Source organism: Pongo abelii, chromosome 13 (assembly GCF_028885655.2).
Source record: "Pongo abelii isolate AG06213 chromosome 13, NHGRI_mPonAbe1-v2.0_pri, whole genome shotgun sequence".
Taxonomy (NCBI): Eukaryota; Metazoa; Chordata; class Mammalia; order Primates; family Hominidae; genus Pongo; species Pongo abelii.
In genome coordinates this window covers 94227207-94249274 of record NC_071998.2, presented here as the reverse complement: position 1 = coordinate 94249274, position 22068 = coordinate 94227207, and the positions used below count along the sequence as shown (strand labels likewise).

General features: G+C 37.2%; 1 long non-coding RNA gene across 1 annotated transcript in view; it reads left to right on the top strand.

Annotated features, from left to right (window-relative positions):
• LOC129047965 (uncharacterized) overlaps window positions 1–22068 on the top strand; it is a 176717-nt gene that overhangs the window by 124927 nt on the left and 29722 nt on the right. Inside the window, exon 7 of the long non-coding RNA XR_008509905.2 lies at window positions 7753–7823. This is a non-coding gene — a long non-coding RNA (uncharacterized LOC129047965). The remainder of the gene's footprint in view (window positions 1–7752; window positions 7824–22068) is intronic.

Sequence of the window (22068 nt, the reverse complement as noted above, 5' to 3'; positions counted from 1 at the left end):
GTTGTCTCTCCTGCCCAGTTTACTTATTTATTTATTTATTTATATTACTATGAACTCATTAATATTTACTTTATTATCTGGGTTATAACATAAAACTATAATTATTAATTTAATTGCTCAAATTGTGTTAGCTTTGGTCACAGGAGCTCTTTCAGGTTGGCTTCCATGTCTTTTTGATGCAGGTGAGGCCTAAAATTGGGGCTTAGGCCAGGATGGTTCTTGGCTTTGTCCAAGAAAAAACATGAGTGAGCCAACAGAGCAAAGGGAACGCAAGTTTATTAAAGCAACTGAGTACAGGAATATGGCTGCTCCGTAGAAAGAGTAGCAGCAGCAGCAGCAGCCCTTGTGAATTGCTGGCTAGCTATTTTTAGAGAACTGTTCCTTGATTATATGCTAGATAAGGGGTGGATTATTCATGAATGTTCTGAAAAGGGGGCAAAGGGTTCTTGGAACCAAAGGTCCTTCTTTTAAACTATATAAGGTAACTTCTGGGGGTTTGTCATGGCATTTGTTAATTGTCATGTTTGTATTGGGAGTGTCTTTTAGCATCCAAATGCATTATAATTAGTATGAAATAAGCAGTGAGGGCAACCAGAAGCTGCTTTCATTGTCATCTTGGTTTTAGCTGGTTTGGGCTGATTTCTTTGCTGCATCCTGTTCTCATCAGCTTCTGTTTTGTTCAGTGGGGTCTTGTGACTGGTTCTCAGAAAACAAGTCCTACTGATCTCCTGAACCTCATTTTGACATGTCTCATCTTTTTTTCATTTTTTTTCTCCTCTCTTTTAAAATTTTATCACTTATTTACCTCCTGGAACCACATGAAATTCCAGGGTTAACTTGGATTTTTCTTACCCCAGTCCTGGAACCAACTACTTTTCCATTGAGCCTTGGTTCCTTTCATTAGGTAATGATATTTAAACACTCAGATCTGTGCCCTAGTTTTATTAGTTGCTGCTAGGGTATCGCTGCTTCTGCGAACTCTCATCAGACAGAGACAGGAAATGTATTTATGTAAAGTAACCGAGGTATACATATTTTTGTATACTTTTTGTATGTATATATTTTTAAATGAAATCATACTGATAACTCTAAATCTAACCCAACGCTACAGAGTTTATTATGTCAGTCTCTCTTTGATTATTTCTAACTTATATTAGAGAAACATGGCTTTCATTATCTACAATACATATGCTGATACCAGTAAAGTAGTTCAGAGTTGCTGTTTCATGCTCTTGAGAGAAAAAGTTTACCAACTAGAGTAACATGCTTGTGTCTATTTCTTTTGTTTATTAGCTGATGATATTTGGTCAAACAGTGTTTTACAATGTTATTCTCTCAGACTTTAATTTGTTTGTTCTTTTTCTACCTCCTTAAATGAGGTAATATTACTCACTGTTAATATAGTTAGATTCATTCTGCATTCTGTCTTGGCTATTTATTAAAATTACATATGGTAGAAATCACTCTTTACAGTATTATATATAGATGCACAGAATTGTGTATCTATATATACACAATATTATATAGAACTATTCTATCACCAGAAAAATTTCCTCTTGCTGTCTTTTTTTACAGTCAACCACTTCCCCAATCCTAACCCATGAAAATTAACTGATGTGATGTTCTTTCCTATAGCTTTATCTTTTCCAGAATGTCATATAAATTGAATCATGCATATGTGGCCTTTGGGTCTGGCCTTTTTCACTTAGTCAAATGCATTTATAACTCACCCACATTCCTGTGAGAACAAAGAACCCATTATTTTTTCTTGCTATGTAGTATCCAATGTATGGATGTATGCATTTTGTTTAGGTATTCACCATTTGAAAGACATCTGGTTGTTTCCAGTGTGTAGTAATTACAGCAAAAAAAAATCCTGCTATAAACATCCTGGTATCAATTTTTGTGTGAACCATTGTTTCTTTTCACTGGAGCAAATACAAGAGGAATTGGTGGGTCATAGGTTGGGTATAAGTTTAACTTTATAAGAAACTTCAATATTGATTACAGCATTTTGCATTTCTACAAGCAATATATGAGAAGTCCTATTGTTCCACATTTGCCAACATCTGATGCTGCTTGTGCTTTGGAATACAGCGTTTCCAAATGTGTGTGTGGAGATATCTCATAGTTTTAATTTGCCTATCCTAATTAATAATGATATTGAGCATCTCATCATATGTGTATTTGCTATCCACATATCTCTTTTGGGGATGTGTTATTTCAGGTATTTTGCCCATTTTTTGTGGGGCTACTTGTTTGCTTATTATTTAGTTTTGAGAGTCTTTTATGGAATAGTTATGAGTTGTCATTCTTTGAATAACTAATTTGCAAATATATTATTTCAGTCCACAGCTAATTCTTTCATTTTTCCTTTTTCCAGCTTTATTGAGGTACAATTGACAGAAAAAAAGTTTTAATATTGAAAGTGTACAACTGTAACCAAATTCTAGCTGTGTAGAACCCAATAACGAGCAAAATATGATAGAAAGAAAGTAGCTCTATTTATCATAACTAGCAATGGTTAAGTGGCTGGATTCACTTCCAAAGTAAGCACTTCAAACTTTAGGCTGGGGCAAGGGGCTTAAAAGGGGAAACTTGGAATGGGAAACATGCAGGAAGGGTGCTGAGTATAAGGTCTGTGTGTCTTATTCCAGTGCCTATCTCAAGCTGTGGTCCACCTGGATCATGGGCTGGTGTCATCTCAACGATGTCCAAGTTGTCGAGTAACTGTCTTGAGGTATCTCTGAAATTTTGCAGCTAGTTCTCTATGCCTGAAGGTCTGTTTCAAGATTAGCCACTGAAACTTCCATGTAAGGACACAATTAGAAACAAACATACAGTTAGATAAATGTGTATGGTGTAAAGGAGTGTATAAGAAAGGGAAGGACATGGTATTTGAAAGAAAGTACATTTCAAGGCTATATTTTAAGAATTAAAAAAAAGGTTTCTCCAGCTAGTCTCAATGTTGTATCTTGAGACTAGAGAAAAAAAAAACCAGAAAAAAGGAAAAGAAAAGTTTTAAAATACATTTTCAGGCTAGATTGTTCAGTTACACAATGTGATGATTTGGTAATTTGTATACATTGTAAAATGATCACCAAAATCAAGTTAATTAACACATCCATCAACTCACATAACTATCATTTGTATGGGTGAGGTGGCGAAGATACTTCAGATCTGCAATCTTAGCAAATTTCAAGTATATAACACTGTGTCATTAACTATATTCACCATGCTGTACATCAGTCTCCAATCTTTTTGGCACCAGGAACCAGTTTCGTGGAAGAAAATGCTGCCACGGATGGGGTGGGGAGGATGGTTTCAGGATGATTCAAGTGCATTTCATTTATTGTGCACTTTATCTCTTTTATTATTACATTGCAATATATATATAATATAATGAAATAATTATGCAACTCACCATAATGTAGAATCAGTGGGAGCCCTCAACTTATTTTCCTGCAACTAGATAGTTCCATCTGTGGGTGATGGGAGACAGTGGCAAATCATTGGGCATTAGATTCTCATAATGCGCAACCTAGATCTCTCGCACATGCAGTTCACAATAGGGTTCACGCTCCTATGAAAATCTAATGCTACCACTAATCTGACAGGAAGCAGAGCTCAGGTGGTAATGTGAGTGATGTGGAGCGGCTGTAAATACAGACGAAGCTTTGCTCACTTGCAGCTCCTCATGTTCTGCTGCAAAGCCCATTTCCTAACAGGCAAGGGACAAGTACCAGTCCAGGGGTTGGGGACCCCAACTGTACATGCTATCAGACACTTATTTCTTGTTTCTTATATCTAACTGTATGTTTGTACCCATTAACCAGCTTATCTTCATTCCCACCCCCAATCCTTCCTAGCCTTTGGTAACAATCATTCTACTCTCTTAAAGCACTGATCTGCTCTTTAACAAACATTAGTAAAGGATTATAAAGGGTTTGTGCGAATCTCACCTTATGGTCAAATTGGTTAAGCATAATAGCAAGGGTTGTAGGCCTTTAACATACTTGATAGGCTTCCCAAAAATCAAATTTCAGCTTTAAAATTGTCTTTTCTAATTCCTAACTTTTGGGTGCTACAGAGGGCCCCTGGAGCATCCAAAAGAGATGTAAACAGGATTATGTGACATGCTTAGTTGCATGGAATAGTCAAAATAAAAGTAATGTTTAATCTTCTTCAGGTTATATTTTAGTGAATAATATTAATATATGCTCCAAAATTGTATGGGATTCCTAAATTCTAATGTCTGAGTATACGCTATCAATCATAATTAAAGTTATGATATTAGATTATTGCGGACCACAGAAATAACCAAATTTCCTTGTCAATTTTGTCTTTATGACTATTTAAAGTCATTTCCACAGTTAATTGCATAATGCTAATATAGTTTTTGAAAACTTCACTAGCATGCAAAATCCTAGAATATGGTGTCTTAGGAGGTTCATGAAAGGATGGAAAGGACCCTGAAAAGCATTCTTGAATACAGCTTTCTAATAACTTTAAGTTTATATCATTTGGACTGGCTAAGAATTCCCGAAACTTTAACAAAAACTGGTTTATAAAACTGCTAACCTAAGTAGAACAAGAATAAATTGAATACCAAGAAAATACTTTGCCACATTTTCATATTAAATCAGCTGATACATGGTCCACGTCAAATTACCTATGATAACCCATTAGTTATCAGTGCTATGCACTTAAATTTGAGGAACAACCGGCATTCAAGAGGACGTAAGTCCAATGTTACGCATGGACTCATGGGGAACCAGAACAGTTGCAGCCTTGTCCTTCCTGAGTCTTTAAAGCTTTTGTTATTAAAAGTTCTGCATTCTGGCCAGGTGCGGTGGCTCACGCCTGTAATCCCAGCACTTTGGGAGGCTAAGGTGGTGGATCACGAGGTCAGGAGATCGAGACCATCCTGGCTGACATGGTGAAACCCCATCTCTACTAAAAATACAAAAAATTAGCTGGGCGCGGTGGCGGGTGCCTGTAGTCCCAGCTACTCGGGAGGCTAAGTCAGGAGAATGGTGTGAACCTGGGAGACAGAGTTTGCAGTGAGCCAAGATCGCGCCACTGCACTCCAGCCTGAGTGATAGAGCAAGACTCCGTCTCAAAAAAAAAAAAAAAAAAAAAAAAGTTCTGCATTCCATGCAGATAAAATGATCCAAATTAAATGTATATATTTTGTGTTGGCTACCAAATTGCTAAAATAGTTTATAGCCAATGTTCGATTTGTGAAATCCATATTCCTGGGAAGACAATCAAAACTTCAGGTACATTTGGCTACCTGATGGGCCATTTAAACATTTATAAAGGGATTTCATTCAATTGTTACTTTCAATCCACGTTTTCTGATTGTAGAAAAGCTTCTCATACAAGAAGGCTGATGTTATAATAGTAGATTATTATGCCACAGTGTATTTTCACGGTGTAAAGAAAGCTTTTTATGGTTCACTGAGGACAATCAAACTCTTCACAATCTAGAACCTGAAGATTGGATCTGCTGAGAACATCAGAGAAAGACTATCCTTGCCATCCACACTACAGAAAAACTTTGGGAACTTAAACTTTTGGTTCATAGTCTCACAACTCAGAAGGGTCCCTCCATGTTCTTGTAACTGTACACTGATCGGAATCCTTAAAGTAAAGCTAACTAGGAAAGTTTCTCCCCAGAAGAAAATGATATCGTTGATGTGCTTTTCCCAAAATCACAGATCAAGACTTCTCTATCATGAGACTCTTATCTTTGAATTTTTTTTCCCTTGCTTATGCCTCTATGAATGATATAAGTGAAAAGGGGATCTCTTATATGTACTTATGGGGTATACTTTTATTAGTGAAAGATTTTGCAGCCAGCCTTATACATGGATGGCTTATACTTTGATACATAAAAGATGAAGGCTGATGCAGGTGAGAAAATTTAATGTACATACATTGCCTCATAATCAGTCCGAAACAGAACATTGGTTCACTCCTCTTAAAACACATTGTGGGTTAAGGAGAACATTGCCAGAAGGCCTTCACTCTTCTATATTTTTTCCAATACGTTTTTTGGGAACAAGTGGTGTTTGGTTACATAAATAAGGTCTTTAGTGGTGATTTCTGGGATTCTGGTGCACCCATCACCCGAACAGTGTACACTGTACCCAGTGTGTGGTCTTTTATCCCTTACCACCTCTCCCCCAAGTACCCAAAGTCCAGTGTATCATTCTTACACCTTTGTGTCCTCATAGCTTAGCTCCCACATATGAGTGAGAACATGTGATGCTTGGTTTGCCATTCCTGAGTTACTTCACTTAGAATAATAGTCTCCAATATAAGTCACATTTTCTTTATCCAATTGTTGATTGATGGGCATTTGGGCTGGTTCCATATTCTTGCAATTGCAAATTGTGCTGCTATAAACATGCATGTGCAAGTATCAAGAAATGTTTAAATCCACCTATGACCTGAAAGCCCCTTCTTTGAGATGTCCCACCTGTCCAGGCCAAAGCAATCTACTTCTTGATCAGATTCTCCCTGGGGCCTGAAAGCTCGAACAGATGAATAACTCCTTCCTCCTCAGGCCCAGTCCCAAGGCTCAAGGCCACTTGCATCAGCAGCAAAAGCCAGCAAGATAGCAGAAGCAGGAAGAGAGCTGGCAGGAAGACACATACCCTGGCTGGAAGACATACCCCTGAAGTTCGAGAAAGAGGCAGTCCGGATACGACACAGTAATCACGTCAGACTGCAACACTTCCTGTTTACAGAGGACTATAAAACCCCTGTCCCATCCTCAGTTGGGGCTGATGCCATTTTAGGCTACAGCCGGCCTGCACCCAGGCACTCATTAAAACGGCATGTTGCTCCACACCACCTTGTGTTGTCTCTTGGCGTGCTCCCAGGGTTCAAACTCATACAAGAACCTTTCACTTCCTGCATGTATTGCTTTATGTATCAGCGTGTAACTTCTTTCTCTCTAAAATGTATAAAATCAAGCTGTAACCCAACCACCTCAGGCACATGTTCTCAAAGCCTCTGGAGACTGTGTTTCTGGCCTTGGTAACTCATATTTGGCTCAGAATAAATTGTTCAAATACTTTACCGTTTGACTCTTTTGTTGACTATTTTTTCTGCTTGTAATTTGTTAAGGAGTTTCAATCTGTTGTCAATTCTGGAAAATGTTTACCAGTTACCACATTAAAAAAAAATGCTTCTTCACTGTTTTTTACTCAAGATATTCTATCTGGGGTACAGGCTACTTACCAGAGTTGTCCTACTTGCAGCAATGTGGCAATCTTCTAAATTTGATTTCGCTTGTGGGGAAGAGAGACTAGAAAATTAGCAAGTGCTTTTTTCTGGCTCATGTCAGAAGTGCTACAATCTCTCTTCAATCAGCCGACCTCAACAATGGTACTGCCTAATTAGAAGGAGGCAGGAAAGTGTAGATTCTCTTATTTTCAGGAAGGAGCCGAACATGGCATAACTTAACACAAGGGTTCATTCTTCCTTCATAGGTTTAATACTTTTGGAGTGAATATTCATCATTAATCTTGAATGTCATTTATGTAGCCAATGTGGTGGAATAATTTTATATATACTTCTTTAATATCTCCCTGGGGTATGTGAAAAATACATTTGAATTGTAAACCAACCTGGGCACTGCACCAGGCCTTATCTTGCTTTTCTAAACATGGATATTACGTATCATTTATTTTAATCTCAACCTGTAATAGTAATTTTTATTTTATACCTCATTTTTAGCTGCTTATGTGTCTGGAATTGGTGGGTTCTTGGTCTCACTGACTTCAAGAATGAAGCCGCGGACCCTCGCGGTGAGTGTTACAGTTCTTACAGGTGGCGTGTCTGGAGTTTGTTCCTTCTGATGTTTGGATGTGTTAGGAGTTTCTTCCTTCTGGTGGGGTTCGTGGTCTGGCTGTCTCAGGAGTGAAGCTGCGGACCTTCGTGGTGAGTGTTACAGCTCTTAAGGTGGTGCGTCTGGAGTTCTTCATTCCTCCTGGTGGGTTTGTGGTCTCGCTAGCTTCAGGAGTGAAGCTGCAGACCTTCCCGGTGAGCGTTACAGCTCATAAAGGCAGTGTGGACCCAAAGACTGAGCAGTAGCAAGATTTATTGCAAAGAGCGAAAGAACAAAGCTTCCACAGTGTGGAAGGGTACCCCAGCGGGTTGCCACTGCTGGCTGGCGCAGCCTGCTTTTATTCTCTTATCTGGCCCCACTGACATCCTGCTGATTGGTCCATTTTACAGAGAGCCAAGTGGTCTGTTTTGACAGGGCACTGATTGGTGCCTTTCCAATCCCTGAGCTAGACACAAAAGTTCTCCACTTCCCCACTAGATTAGCTAGATACCGAGTGTTCACACAAAGGTTCTCCAAGTCCCCACCAGAGTAGCTAGATACAGAGTGGTGATTGGTGCATTCACAAACCCTGAGCTAGACACAGGGTGCTGATTGGTGTATTTACAATCCCTTAGCTAGACATAAAGGTGCTCCAAGTCCCCTCCAGACTCAGGAGTCCAGCTGGCTTCACCCAGTGGATTCCACACCGGGGTGGCAGGTGGAGCTGCCTGCCAGTCCCCTGCATGGCACCCGCACTCCTCAGCCGTTGGGTGATCGATGGGACTGGGCGCCCTGGAGCAGTGGGCGGCGCTCCTCGGGGAGGCTAGGGCCACACAGGAGCCCACAGAGGAGGGGAGGATCAGGCAGGTCCAGAGCCCTGCCCCATAGGGAGGCAGCTAAGGCCTGGCGAGAAATCGAGTGCTGCGCCGGTGGGCTGGCACTGCTGGGGGACCCAGCACACCCTCCGCAGCCGCTGGCCCGGGTGCTAAGCCCCTCATTGCCAGGGGCCGGCCGGTCGGCCGCTCCAAGTGCCGGGCCTGCCAAGTCCACTCCCACCCGGAACTCCAGCTGGCCCGCAAGCGCCTTGCGCAGCCCGGTTCCCGCTGGCGCCTCTGCCTCCACACCTCCCTGCAAGCTGAAGGAGTCAGCTCCGGCCTTGGCCAGCCCAGAAAGGGGCTTCCACAGTGCAGTGGTGGGCTGAAGGGCTCCTCAAGTGCCTCCAAAGTGGGAGCCCAGGCAGAGGAGGCGCCGAGAGCGAGCAAGGGCTGTGAGGGCGGCTAGCACGTTGTCACCTCTCTCTTAGACACAGGAGGTCTAATTAATCTTTCTCTAGCACCTTCACATAATTTTGAGTTTAGCAAATTACCTTGACTTTTTATTTGTTAAGTGTTCTTATTCTTTTTGTTTCTTTACTTTTATTTTCATTTCTCTACTTCATTGATGCAACGATATTACTTAATTCTCCCTCCCACTAAGCCTTTTACATTTACGTCCCTAGTTTGGAAGTTCACAGGATGTTTCTATACTTAGAAGTTACCTTAACTTATAAAAAGCAAACAAACAAGCAAAAACGCACGAATGCTATATATAGTGATAATCATCAGCTCTAATCTCAGTAGAGTACAAAAATCTTAAGTGCTTCAACTATTAATATTCTCTTCCTGTATCCTGTGTCCTTTTGCTTGTATCTTAATATCAGCTTATTTTCAACCACAAAATTATTCTTTGTCTTAAACTGTAATTATCTTTATTTTGCTCTTAATCTTGAATGATACTTTAGCTGGATTAAGAGTTCTAAGCCCCTGGGGTTGTTTTTGTTTTGTTTTAGTTTGGTTTGGTTTTCTCTCTTCAATTATTTAGACAATTAAGTTTAATATTTTCTTGTTTTGTTGTTGCTAAGTCTATTATCTATTTACTAAAAATTCCTTTATGACATCTACAATTTTTTAGTAAATTTCTGCTTTTAAAAATAGTTTTATTATGATGTGTCTAACTGAATGTGTGTTTTCTTATTCTACTTAAGAATTGGCATGTTGTTTTAATTAAGAACTTGTATATTTTCTTAATTCTGGAAATTTCTCAGACATCTAATATAATTATAAATCTCTGCCAGATTCCTATTTAATCTTTCCTTCTAAAACTTTATCCCATGCATATTGTTTTAAAATGTGTCTCATACATTGTTGATGAAAAAAAACTTCAACTGAATTAAATTTAAAGGAGTTTAATTGAGCAATGAACAATTTGCGAATTGGGCAGACTTCTGAGCCATAGTAGGCTCAAGAGACTCCAGCACAGCCATGGGGTGAAAGAAAACTTATGAACAGAAAAAGCAAAGTGAGGTACAGAAAAAGCAAGTCCGGTACAGAAACAACTGGATTGGTTACAGCTTGGTGATTGCCTTATTTGAACACAGTTTGGACAGTTGGCTACATTTGATTAGCCAAAACTCAGTGACTGGCACAAGTGTAGGCTATGGTCTGTTTACTCCTCAACTTGTTATGGTTCACAATGTACAGAAAAACCTTTAGGCCAAACTTAGATATGTAAGGAGGCAGCTTTAGGCTAAACCTGATTTAACATTGTCATTTTTATTCAGAGAGAAATGTGGAGTTTAACTTCTGCTTTATCTTTCACTAACCAGGTGACTTTAGTTCACTTAATCATTTTGAGACTCATTTTTCTCTATTGTAAAGTAAGTATAATAATGCTGATTTTTTTGAGAACTAAATGGCATAAGCCATTGTATTAATTTTCTTTTGCCACAGATTTGTTTGTTTGTGCCACAGATTGTTCTGTTTGTGCCACAGATTACCACAAACTTAGTGACTTAAAACAAAAATTTATTATCTTACAGTTCTTTTTGTCAAAAGTTTAACATAGATTGCACTGGGCTAACATCAAGCCCAACAGGCAGTAAAATAAAGTGTTGGTAGAACCATTTTGGAGGGTTTAGGGAATAATCTAGATTTTTTGCCTCTTAAAGCTTGTTGGGACTGCCTGCATTCCTTGGCAGGCAGGTGGCTTCCTTTCTCCATGTTCAAAACCATCAATGGTGGATTGAGTCCTTCTTGTCACTCTAATCACTTATGTGATTAGATTGGGCCCACCTGGTAGTCAAGAAAAGTCTTCCCATCTCAAGGCCTGCAATCTTAATGACATCTGCAATGTCCCTTTTGCCATAGGATATAATATATATTCATATGTTCCGGGGACTAGGACGTGGACATCTTGCCGGTGAGAAGGAGGATTATTCTGTCTACCACAGAATTTATAGAGGACTTGATATCTAGGAAGAATTCAAAAATATTATGAACATTTTGATGTCAGAAGAGCTTAGCAGTGAATTTGGCTCTTTGTAACTATGAACTGTGGGCTCTTAATAATTTGAGATAATCAATCATTTGATTTCTGTTTTTGAAATCCCTGTGAGATAGGAGTATGTATGGATACCTTAGAGAAGCAAGAGGATATTCTGACATAGTATATTTAAAATAGTTGTAATTCATTTATAGATTTACTTGAATCATATTGTGTACATTAGCAACAGCAAACATGTTGGTGGGTAGTGACTAGGGGCAGACAGGGTGGCTTTAAATAGCAAACTATGGCACATGAATTAATTTATTGCCAAAAAGCACTACATATATATATATATATGTATATATATATACATGTATATATATATACACATATATATACATATATATACATATATATATATACACACACACATACACATATGTATATGTATACACACTGTGATAAGTAATGGCACAAATTACAGCAATAATTGGTAGCTGATAGCTATGTAACAGATGTCGAGATTAAAGGGGACTAAATACATTGGGGATTCCCTGTTTAACAATGGGTTTAATTAAAAGGTTAGTTGACTTTTTAACTTTGACAGCTATTTCTTTCTCAGTAATTAAACAGAATCTAGCTAATTCCTTTGAGGGTGTTTTTCAAAGCCTAATAAAAGCATGTATCATTTGTAATCAACTTTTAATGTTAGTGTTAATATAAGTGTAAGGAACATGGCTGTGCTTTGGTCAAGGAATAGGCTGAGGCAGACATCTGGGCCAGTGACTCAGCAAGTTTGGAAAGCAGGTGCACAATTCCGTGTATAATGTAAACACAGCCATGTAGCCATAGCATGAGAAGGCTCCTCATTTGGCTCTTCGCCACTATTGTCTGTAAAAGGTATAATTTGCCCTGCTGACATTGTACAGGCACGCTTGTGCCCAGAGAAAGGGAGAGTCAGAGTTGTCCATCTGTGCAGAGGACGGGGAGCCAGGACACAGCTCAGCTCGCTCGGTCCCAAAGAGAGAAAGAGTTAAGCTGCTGGCCCTGAAGGCAAGGGAGAGCTGGCCAGGCAGCTGTATGTGGGAGCTGCCAGACTAAGCGGCTGAGACAAGGTGGACAGTGTGAGAGAACTAGTGTGAGTGAGATGGTGATGGGAGAGCTGCTGAATAAAACTACATTTCACCTGCCTATGGTCTCGTGAGTGTTCTTTCATCTATCTGCTCATCCACCCATCTCTAGATAGTATGAAAATTACTTCAAAACATTAATCTGTTACATTGACAATTTTAGTATTATGTGCTATGTTGTAATTCCTGTTTCTGCTCATCAAATTATTTATTAGCTCAATAGATTTATTGTACTTGGGTGTGCAGAGCTCATACAAGCTGATAAGAAAAATACTAAGACAGTATCAAAAAAAAAGAAGTTCAGTGGAAAAGTCACAGGAGATATTAAAATATGAAAAACTAAAAAAAAATTGAATCATATAAAATTGACAACATTGTAAGTCAAATTAGTCTATACTGGCAATTTCATGTGTTTTTTGTTTTGTTTTTTTTTGAGACAGAGTTTCACTCTTGTTGCCCAGGCTGGAGTGCAATGGCACGATATCTGCTCACCACAACCTCCGCCTCCTGGGTTCAAGCGATTCTCCTGCCTCAGCTTCTCGAGTAGCTGGGATTACAGGCATGTGCCACCAAGCCTGGCTAATTTTGTATTTTTAGTAGAGACAGGGTTTCTCCACCTTGGTCAGGCTGGTCTTGAACTCCCGACCTCAGGTGATTTGCCCACCTTGGCGTCCCAAAGTGCTGGGATTACAGGTGTGAGCCACCACACCCGGCCTCAATTTCATATGTTTAAATCTAGTAGTTTAAGAGATGTTAAAATGAAATGGAGAAAAATGTTATTTGGAGTTTTAAATTACCAAGAATAAAAACTTTCATAATTAACATCGATAAAGAAGAGGGACATATTGAGCAATTTCGTCTTAATGAACACAAACAGCACTACTTTACTGGAAGTATATTGGCAACATGTACTAACAAATTTAAAAAAATAATTTAAATGGAGAACAATAATTTTAATAGAGAACGAAACATTATTATATATATGTTTATATGTATAAATATGTTTATGTGTATGTGTGTGTGTGTATATACATATAGAGAGAGAGAAAAAGAGAGAGATAAACGGAAATCTTTAGTAGGCCATGTATTTTTTATTCATTTTGGATATGTTATTAAATTTTGTATGCCTCCATTTTCTCATCTCAACTGTAAAGTACAAATAACATGAAAATTAAATTTTATCATGCCTTATCTGCCATCAAAATATAGCAGTGTCTCATATATAATCAGTAATAAATTATTGGTAATATTCTAAATGAACAGTAGTAAGGAACTTTTTAACTAATTTAGGGTTCGTGTATCACATAAAATAATAAACATCTTTCTATACTTAATTTATAACATATTGCTGATGAAATTCAATAATACTTTGATATGAAGTTCAGTGAAACAAAGTAGGACATAATCTTTTATATATGATATTATTTTGACATTGAAATCTTATTCCAAGAAAGATTTATACTGTTTTGAAAAGACTCAAAACCTTCAACTTTAATAAGACCACTCTGAAGTGCTATAAAACTATTCATAAACTCAAGTGTTTTGATAGTCTAATAAAAATATATTAAAAAATGAAATTATACCTAAGCAGAAACTTTGGTAAATATTTTTCAGATTACAAGTAAGTCTTTCAAATGTAAAATCAATGATTTTTAAAACTGATAAATTTGATTACACACAATCATTTAAACGTTCCTTCCAAAAATCAAACCTGTTAACATAAACATTAATTTATCTGAGGCCAGAAAATTTAATATCTTTTCAATGGCATCTCTTTTATTAACCATCTAAATTATCTTGGAATACTTGGAGATTTCCCATCATAAAAGTCTTGGTGGAAAGCAGAGCTGGTTCCCAACCACAGAAGCTAAAATGGAAGCTTTCTCAGAACATTTGGCAGTTCAGGTAGTGCTTGCGACCTCAGCCCCATCACGAGGCTTTGTCCACCCAGGATTTTCAATCAAGAACTAATGACAACAAGGTAAATCAACTATGGCTTCTGTGGAAGTTGCCACAAAATTGATTTTTGGAGCAGTGGTGACGCAAAATTAGAAGTATTAATATTATTCATGCTCCAGAGTCAATGAACAATGAACTTAAAATGCAAAAAAACCAAGCAACCACATGAAGGTTTTTATGCAAGCATATTCAACAGAGAATGGTTCATATTAAGAAAATGAACAAGCCAACAAACCAATTCTATATCTATGGCCATGTATTGTTTAAGTAAATGGTGATACACCTACAAAAGGTAAGATTAATAAGGAGGCATTAGTCATCACAATTTAGATTAACCTGTGTGTGAAAACTGTTGTTATGAATAAAATGTTACATAAGACACATAGTCAGAAGGGTTCATTTTAACAACAGACTTAGAACCCAGGAAGAAAAAGGTCAAAGGGAAGCCATGTTCCTCATTTTTTTTTTTTTTTAATAAACTAACATGGCTATAGGAGAAAGGAAAAAACTATGCCCTTCCTGTGTAGCCTCACAGGCTATAGTGCACATTTTTATCTTTTCCACAGAAATAGCTTAGGATTTTAGATCTTACTTTTAAAAACCTTAGATCACTGCACCTGTTACTTGATGTATACATTTAACTTAGAAAAAATACCTTGTAATGTCTAACTAGTGTTAGATTTAGAAGGAAACAAGCCATGAATTTCAGGAAAGCATGACCTAAAGTCTCTTTAAAATTGGATTATCTTGCATTTCAATTTGTTTTTTACCCTCTTCTCAAGGTTGCCATATTTTGTTAGTTCTTATAAATCAGATTCATAGGGCAATCTGTCATCTTTGTTATGTAGTAGGTGAGATTTTCCTATCAGTTTTTCCTACATTGCTTCAATAAAGAAGTACACTTTGAAATAAATAATTTATTTTTTTGCATTATTTGCAAATAATTTGCAAATAATTTATTTGCAAATTATTTTTGCATTGTGCAGAGTTAATTTATCATGTGAACAAGTTTAACACTTTATTAACATAATTATCTTTTTAGTAGGTAAAATGTGTGATTAGTATTAATATATTAATAATTGTGTGTTAATGTGTTCTCATGTAATTATCTAAATAAGTATTTCTTTGACATATAGCTATGCCTATTAGCAGCCATAAAATTATCTGTTGTGGTAAACAAGTTTGAAAAGCATTAAACCAAAACCATTTTTATTGCAGATGGGTACTTTTATATATTTAAAATAATGAAATTATTGGCTTAGTACTAAAACTAAGTTGGCCATAGAAAATATGCCACGTGGCTATTTAATTTGTGGTAAAGTTCTCAATTTGTGACAAAAGTGTATATTCAAAATATGATTTTTGAGGCATCTGCTTATTTTGCAATTCAGAATACACCAGTTTGTGTAAGCAACCGGCACATACATGGATTTAATCAGGTTAGCTACTCAGGCTTAAGTCAATGTAAAATATGTTAGAACAAGATGCTATGTGGAATAGCAGGATAGAGTATGGAATTACCTTTGCTTTTTCACCATTTTATGCATCATCACATGCATTTAAATATTTAGAGATCTTAAAACACTTTGAATAAACATATAATAATAGTCCTTGCAATACAACATTTGAACATAACAAACTATTCAGCCTCAACCATGACCGAGGAATAGCTGATTGATCACTGTAGCAGACAGAGCTAGCCATCAGAAATATGTGCACCCCCTTCCACAGCACAGAGTTGTTACTAGATAGCTGCCCATTTTCAATCTTCCTTGCAGCTGAGAACTGTGATATGACTGAGTTATAGGAAATGCAATATAGATAATAATAATGTAGAGCAATTACAGGCCTGGAATGATGAGACTCTTCTTAACTCTTCCATGATCTTTTCCCTTCTTGCCAACTTCAGTGTGAATTCCCAGGCTAATCTTGAAATCCATGCATTGAAGATGGCAGTCTCTGTCAAGCTTGATCCCTGAGTGAATGCATGAATGTGTATAATCCAGAGGCTGGTAACTTTCCCAGTATTGTTTCATTAGTAAGAAATGACTTTGTTTGTCTGTACATGTATGGATGTTAAGCCACTGAAATTCAGTAACTACATAGATTCTGCTTATGTTTTACAAGCTTCAATTATACAATATTTACTGTTGTATATTGTTTTAAATGTTAAAAGGACTAAGCAAAAGATCTATGCATTGAGTACTTCTAACATTGTTTGTGTGTGTGTGTGTGTGTGTGTGTGCATATGCTTTGCAATAGAAAATGGCCAAAATAGTTTTTGCGAATCTAACTAAATCTGACTGGAAAAAAAAAAACAAAAACTTCTATATGGACACATAGAAAGGAACAACAGAAAATGGGGCCTATTAGAGGACAGATGGTGGCAGGAGGGAGATCAGAAAAAATAACCAATGGGTACTAGGCTTAACACCTGGGTGATGAAATGATCTGTACAACAAAACCCCATGACACAAGTTTATCTATATAATAAGCCTGCACCTGTACACCTGAACCTAAAAGTTAAATTAAAAAATAATAAATTAAAATAAATAGTTCTAAAGCCTGGGCAAATCTGATGTAGAAGCAAATCCCAGAACTTTAAAGAGAGTAAAGCTAGTTAATAATCCTGGTGGCCATAGAACTGAGGAAATCATTACCCAAGGTTTTGATTGTTATAGTATACTGTACTATGTTATAATAAGGACTGGAGATACAGGTAAGAACTTTACATAGAGGAGAAATGAATACTATATGGGCAATACTAAATAATGTCTCAGTGGAGACATTGCAGCTAAGTGGAAGGTTTATATCTTCATCTTCAGGATATGGCTCCTGGAAGAGGAAGACAGATCCAAGTCGGAGGTGGGCAAAGAAAGATTTAAGAATGGAAATATGAGAGTACCCAAGAAGTCTTTTTTTTTCTTGCTGAGATCTCATGTATAAAACTAGGAATATTTGATTTCATGAAATATATCATCCTGCCAAGCAAGATATCCAGGTGTATGGCATACTCCAAATCACCACCACTTGTTATTTATTAACAAATTCATTGAATTTAGTGAAGCGTTGTTTGATTCTTCTAGACTTACATTGATGGCACATAGAAGTATTTTGTTTACACTTCTGCAAGAATAGCAAAGTGAAGAGACATACCTACCAAATGGGGAAATTTTATCAAGTTTTTGTATTCCTTTCCATGTAATTTAACATTGACAATAATGTCAGTGAACTCAGGGGAATCCAAATTGTTTGGGAACAATTCCAAATCTCTTCAACATTGACCATATTTGTTCTGAGTAAATTTGCTTTTTTTTTTTTCTTAAAGCATACCATCATTTTATTTAGCCTTATGTCTATGAGCAAAAGAGGCAGAAACCTATATTCCCACGAGAATATCCAAGGAATGTACAGCGCTGGTCTTGGGGTGCATGTAGTAAAACTTAGAGTTTAGGAAACTTTCTAAGAGGAAAAGATGTAGAAATGGTGACAAGGAGACAGATTCCATCTCAAAATAAGGAACGACTTTCTAACAGTTAAATCTGCTTGGCTTTAGTAACACAGAAAAGCTTCTAAATTATCTTATGTGATTGTAAAATCACATTATTAGTACTTTGGGGAAGCCATTGGTTCCACCCCTGAGTTTCTGATTGTTCCTAAAATCTTTTGTTGGCCAGACAGCCAAACCTCCTTTAACCATTTTGATGAATAAATCTTGCACTAGCTTACAAAAGGACAACCAGTATGGTCTAGAAAGCCTGCCTTAGCATGTACTTTGTTTACTGATAACTTCAACGTAGATTCAGCTCACCATGGGTAGTTTCATAGAAACACACTATTAACAATGTATGAAAGTGCATGACAAGCAGACCTAGTTCTACTGCACTTCACTTTATTGCATTTCACAGATAATATGTTTTTTGTTGTTGTTGTTTGTTTTTTAACAAATTGAAGGTTTTTGAGAGCCCTGTGTGGAGCTAGTCTGTGCATGCCATTTTTCCAACAGCATGTGCTCACTTCACGTCTCTGTATCACATCTTGGTAATTCTTATACTATTTCAAACTTTATTATTATTATACCTCTTTTGGTGATCTATGTTTGGTGATCTTTGATTTTACTATTGTAATTGTTTTGGGTGCAGTGAGCCATGCTCATTCATATATGATGGCAAAATTAACTGATAAATGTGTGTGTCCTGACTATTCCACTGACTGTCTGTTCCCCCAAGACTCTCTCTCTTTCTTTGGGCCTTCTTCTTGTCTGAGACACAACAATATTTAAGTTAGTTCAGTTAATAACCCTGCAATGGCCTCCATGTGTTCAAGTGAAATCAGTAGAGTCAAATGTCTATTACTTTAAATAAAAAGCTAAAAATGTTTAAGCCTAATAAAGAAGGCATGTAAAAATTCGAGTTAGATTGAAAGCTAGGCTTTTTGCATCAAACAGCCAAGTTTTTAATTCAAAGGAAAGTCTTTGAAGGAAATTAAAATTGCTACTCCAGTGAACACATGAATGATAAGATAGCAAAGCAGCCTTATTGCAGATATGGAGAAATTTTTAGTAGTCTGGATAGAAGACCAAACAAGCCACCAAAATTCCTTTAAGCCAAAGCCTAATTCAGACCAAGGACCTAACTGTCTTCCATTCTATGAAGGCAGAAAGGGGTGAAGAAGCTACAGAAGAAAAGTTTGAAGTTAGCAGAAGCTGGGTCACAAGGTTTAAAGAAAGAAGCCATCACCATAACATAAAAACACAAGGAGAGGCAGCAAGTGCAGACTGTCTTTTTTTTCTTTTCTCTTCTTTTCTTTTTTTCTTTTTTTTATTTATTTTGAGACAGGGTCTCACTCTGTTGCTTGGTCTGGAGTGTAGTGGTGTGACTTCCAGTCAGTGCAGCCTCCGCCTCCTGGGATTAAGTAACCCTCCCACCTCAGCCTCCTGAGTAGCTAGGACTACAGTCCTCTGCCACCATGCTTAGCTAATTTTTAAATTTTTTGTAGAAATGAGGTCTTACTATATTGCCCAGGCTGGTCTTGATCTCCTAGGCTCAAGCAATCCCCCTGCTTTGGCTTCCCAAAGTGTTGGGATATCAGGTGTGAAACATAGCACCCAGCCAACAACAGATTTTTTAATGTAGACATAACAGCCTTCTATTGGAAAAAGAGGCCATCTAGGATTTTCACAGCAAAAGAAGAGAAGTCAAAGCTTGGCTTCAAAGCTTCAAAGGACAGGCTGACTCTCCTGTTAAGGGCCAATGAAGCCGGCAACTTTAAGTAAAAGCCAATATTTATTTATCATTCAAAAAAATCCTAAAGCCTTTAAGAATTATGCTGAATCTACTCTGGGTGTGCTCTAAAAATAGAATTCATGATCCATGAGAGGGGGCAACATTAACAGAGGTCTGGAAGAAGTTGATTCCAACCTCATGGGTGACTTTGAGTGGTACGAGACTTCAGTGGGCAAGTAACTACAGATGCAATGGAAATAGAAAGAGAACTAAAATTTAAATGGGAGCTTGAAGATGTGACTGAATTGCTGCAGTCTTATGATAAAATTTTAAGGAATGAGAAGTTCTTTCTTTTTTTTTTCATTTTTTAATTTTTATTTTTTCTTGAGGCAGAGTTTTGCTCTTGTTGCCCAGGCTGGAGTGCAATGGCTCAATCTCAGCTCACTGCAACCTCCACCTCCCGGGTTCAAGTGATTCTCCTGCCTCAGCTTCCCAAGTAGCTGGGATTACAGGTGTTCACCACCACACCCGGCTAAGTTTTTTATTTTTAGTAGAGACGGGGTTTCACCATGTTAGTCAGGCTAGTCTCGAACTTCTGATCTCAGGTGATCCACCCACTTCAGCTTTCCAAAGTGCTGGGATTATAGGTGTGAGCCACCGCGCCCGGCCCCGAGAAGTTGTTTCTTATGCATCAGCAAAGTAAATGGTTTCTTGGGATGAAATCTACTCCTGGTGGAGATGCTGTGAACATTGTTGAAATGATAACAAATAATTAAGAATGCCACATGAACTTAGTCAGTGAAGCCACAGCAGGGTTTAGAGCTGACTCTAATTTTTAAAGTTCTACTGTGGGTGAAACTTCTATCAAACAGCGTCACATGCTGCAGAGGAATCCTTTATGAAAGGAAGAGTCAATCATTGTTGCAAACTTCATTGTTTTCTTATTTTAAGAAATTACCACAACTACTCCAACCTTCAGAAACCACCCCATTAGTCAGCAGCCATCATCACTGAGTCACTACCCTGTACCAGCAAACAAATGTACAACTCACTGAAGATTCAGGTGATTATTAGCATTTATTAGCAATAAAGCATTTTTAATTAATATATATACATTTTTAGACATGTTATTGCACACTTAGACTATATTATAGTCTAAACATAACTTTTATATACACTGGGAAACCAAAAAATTTGTGTGACTTGCTTTATTGAAGTACTTGTTTTATTTCAGTGGTCTAGAAGCAAACCTGCAATATCTGCAACATATACCTGTATATATGCTTCTTATTACTTTTTTTTTCTGCATAGGAGCATAGTGTTCTATTATCTTATTCAGTGATCTTAGTACTGGTGGTTTTTAAGTCAAGACTTGCTCTAGATACTTCAGCAACAGGGATTTGAAGACTTCCCTTCTGTGTCTTGTCACTGACATAATTCACCTACATTTTATGTGCTTCTTTCCAGCATGCCGTCAACAAGAAGGCATTTTATCTATAATCCAAATTAAAATTCCAGACCACATATTTTATCAACTTAGCTAATAAGTATTAGTGGGGTATTGCCTTTTATTCTAGGCCACTTCATAGATTATTGGTCATCCTATAGATTAGTCGTTACTTAGGTCTGCTGTGCTAACATGCTCCAATATCAATGACTCCTTCTATACACTAACTCCTTGAGTAGGTATCAATGATGAAGCATTTTATGTAAGAAGACATAATGGCATAGATTTAGTATAGACAATTATATTTTACCTTAAATGACAGTTATTCATTTAATAAGCAGTGCTTCTGCTAGTGCACCAGAATTTACTGCAGAATGAACAGAACTTAGTATTGAAATTGATGGAAATAAGTTCAACCCCATCAACGGTAAATTGAATGTAGATATTGTGGAATTTCTAAACATTGAAAATGTATGAGTTAAAATGAATTACTATTATATCAAGTGACTAGAACATATTGAAAAATGATGCATCAATATTATTCAGATACTATATATTTTTCATAAATATATTTAATGAAAAAATTACGCATGAGAATAACATTCTGGGGAGGTGAAAGACATAGGCAAGTAAATTAAAACAGAAGAGACTTTAATTATTTCTCTCATGCTGTGGTTGGTGGTGATGGTGGAGTACGAGGTGAATGTAATGTGAGGCACATGTGACAACACCTGAACATTTGTTAATTATTAGTGGTAGAATCATAGGTGATTTGGAATTTTCTTCTCTTTATTGTCTTTAAATTATGCAGATTCAATCCTATAAGCTACCTCAGGAAAACATCTGTATTCTAGGAAGTATTAAGTGGTCTTTCTTAGTTATAAAATGTGGGGGAGATAAGTATCCTCTTATTGAATAAGTGTATATGGGAGTTTTTTATATTCTCATATGGATGGGCCAGTAGTGTGCAAAGATAGTCTGTAGGGATCATGTAACCAAATTTACTTTGAGGTTAGGAAGTTTCCTAATAAGAAATAGTATAAACAGACGTAGTTTCCACCTCTCAAATGATTTATGCTCTTTCTTTTTTTTTTTTTTTTTCTTTTATTATTATTATTATTATTATACTTTAGGTTTTATGGTACATGTGCGCAATGTGCA